This window comes from Nicotiana tomentosiformis, chromosome 11 (assembly GCF_000390325.3).
Source record: "Nicotiana tomentosiformis chromosome 11, ASM39032v3, whole genome shotgun sequence".
In the NCBI taxonomy this organism is placed as follows: Eukaryota; Viridiplantae; Streptophyta; class Magnoliopsida; order Solanales; family Solanaceae; genus Nicotiana; species Nicotiana tomentosiformis.
The window spans coordinates 106,776,724-106,779,223 of record NC_090822.1 but is presented as its reverse complement, the minus strand read 5'-3'; the positions used below and the strand labels follow the sequence as shown (position 1 = coordinate 106,779,223).

General features: G+C 34.2%; 1 long non-coding RNA gene across 1 annotated transcript in view; it reads left to right on the top strand.

Annotated features, from left to right (window-relative positions):
• LOC138900971 (uncharacterized) overlaps positions 1–2,500 on the top strand; it is a 4,562-nt gene that overhangs the window by 62 nt on the left and 2,000 nt on the right. The window contains exons 1-2 of the long non-coding RNA XR_011412382.1: positions 1–677; positions 1,699–2,500. The exon at positions 1–677 is cut by the window's left edge and continues 62 nt beyond it; the exon at positions 1,699–2,500 is cut by the window's right edge and continues 2,000 nt beyond it. This is a non-coding gene — a long non-coding RNA (uncharacterized lncRNA). The remainder of the gene's footprint in view (positions 678–1,698) is intronic.

The following is a 2,500-nucleotide window of genomic DNA, read 5'->3' as shown; positions in this document are numbered from 1 at the left end:
TTTGGTACGGCTTCTTTGATCACAACAACAATAACGTCACCAATATGAGCATATCGACGATTGCTAGCTCCTATGATTCGAATACACATCAATTCTCGAGCCCCGCTGTTATCCGCTACATTTAAATGGGTCTGAGGTTGAATCATTTTTTTAATCCGTTCTTTGAATGCAAAGGGCGAAGAAAAAAAAAAAAGAAATATTTTTGTCAAAAAAAAAAAGAAACATGCGGTTTTGTTTCATATCTAAGAACCCTTTCCACATTTTTTTCTATTACATTACGAAATAATGAATTGAGTTTGTATAGGCATTTTGGATGCTGCTAGTGAAATAGCCCTTCTGGCTATATTTTCTGTTACTCCACCCATTTCATAAAGTATTCGACCCGGTTTAACAACTGCTACCCAATATTCAGGGGATCCTTTTCCTGAACCCATACGTGTTTCTGCGGGTCTTAGTGTAACTGGTTTGTCTGGAAATATACGTACCCATATTTTTCCACCACGACGTGCATTTCGTGTCATTGCTCGTCGGCCTGCTTCTATTTGTCTAGATGTAATCCAAGCAGGTTCAAGTGCCTGAAGAGCATATTTACCGAAAGAAATATGATTACCTCGATGAGATATTCCCTTCATTCTTCCTCTATGTTGTTTACGGAATCTGGTTCTTTTGGGGTTATAGTTGATGGTTGTTTTTGAATTCCATCTCTACTACAGAACCGGACGTGAGAGTTTCTTCTCATCCAGCTCCTCGCGAATAAAAGGATTCAAAAAAATTTAATTTGAATTAAGCTAGAATAGTCAATCTTAAGTTAAGATATATATGTATTTACTGAGTAATACCTTGAACTTGGGATTCTTTGAGATTTCATTCAATCTATTAGTAATTTGTATAGCTTGTTTGAATAGATAACTAAACTTTTGAGTTTTATAAATAGAAATCTAAAAAAAAAATTGTATTATTATACCAAATCCTTATTTTGTCCTTTATTGTATTGTCCTAAATTTTGCAATAAAAAAAGTTTTCGCGGGCGAATATTGACTCTTTCAATCCCTATTTCATTTATAGGGTTAACTCGTGACTTCTCAGATCTCCGAATACATGAATTAATCTCTGGTTCGTTCCGCCATCCCGACCAGTGAATCATTAAGATTCCTTTTTCAATAGAATCTTTTGCATTCACAAGTTCCGTCGTTCCCATCACTTCTTACTTAATGGTTAGGTCCGAATTCTACAATGGAGCTCAGAATAAAATTGGTTCTTGAGTCAATCTTCTCAGTCTTTGTTGGCTCGAAGCTCTTTATTTTTTGTTCTATTTCTATAAGAAGATTCATTTTATTATGGTATGAATGCGTATTGATGCTTTATTACACTGCCTTTTATGAGATTACTCATAGACCTTACATATTGGAATTTTATATCATTGGTATTCTTTTTCTCTCTTTCTCTCATCCTTCCATTTATCCACATCTTTTTTGTCTATTTTGCTGTACAACTTAGAATCAGATTTCCTTTTTTGTTTATGCAAAAGATTTCAGTTGCTATAAAGATATGACCTATATATCATATCTTGACTGGTTCTTTAGATCCAGATAATGCGAAGTGATGGGTTGGTTATTAGTTCTATAGTTTTTAGTTCATACTATGTGGGTTGGTCTTTTTTAATCCTAACCCTAAAAAACCAACGAGTCACACACTAAGCATAGCAATTATATCAACTGGTCAATCGAATTTTTATTCAACCTTATAGAATTAAGAATTATAAATGTTCCCCTTGATTGATTAGAAAAAGAATGAATTTGTCTTTTTTTGTTCAATCATTGGATAGAAGGGAAAGACAAGTAGTAAAATTATTCCTGGTCTAGAAATATCCAAATTTTGATGCCCAATACTCCATAGATAGTTCGAACTGTATAAGAGCAATAATCAATTTTCGCTCGAATCGTTTGTAGGGGAACCCTACCTTCTCTGATCCATTCAACACGTGCAATTTCTTTTCCGTCGATACGCCCCGCAATTTGTATTTGAATTCCTTTTGTATCTGCTTGTTCTGTTAATTCAATAGCCTTTTTCATTGCTTTTCGAAAGGAAACTCTATTCTTTAATTGTCCAGCTATAAATTCTGCAAGAATATTAGGGTTTCCATAAGGTTTTGCAATTCTTGTGACAGCAATGTTCAGTTTTCGGTTTACACAATTAAATTCTTTTTGTAAGGTCGTTTGTAATTCTTCGATTCCGCGCGGGCGACTTTCTATTAATAATTTTGGGAATCCCATAAAGATTATGACCTGGATCAGATCGATTCTTTTTTTAATTTCTATACGTGCAATTCCCTCGACGCCAGAGGACGTTCTCATATTCTTTTGTACATAATTCTTGATACAATCTCTTATTTTTTGATCTTCTTGTAAACCTTCCGAATAATTTTTTGGTTGTGAAAACCAAAGGGAATGATGACCTTGAGTTGTACCCAGTCTGAAACCAAGTGGATTTATTTTTTGTC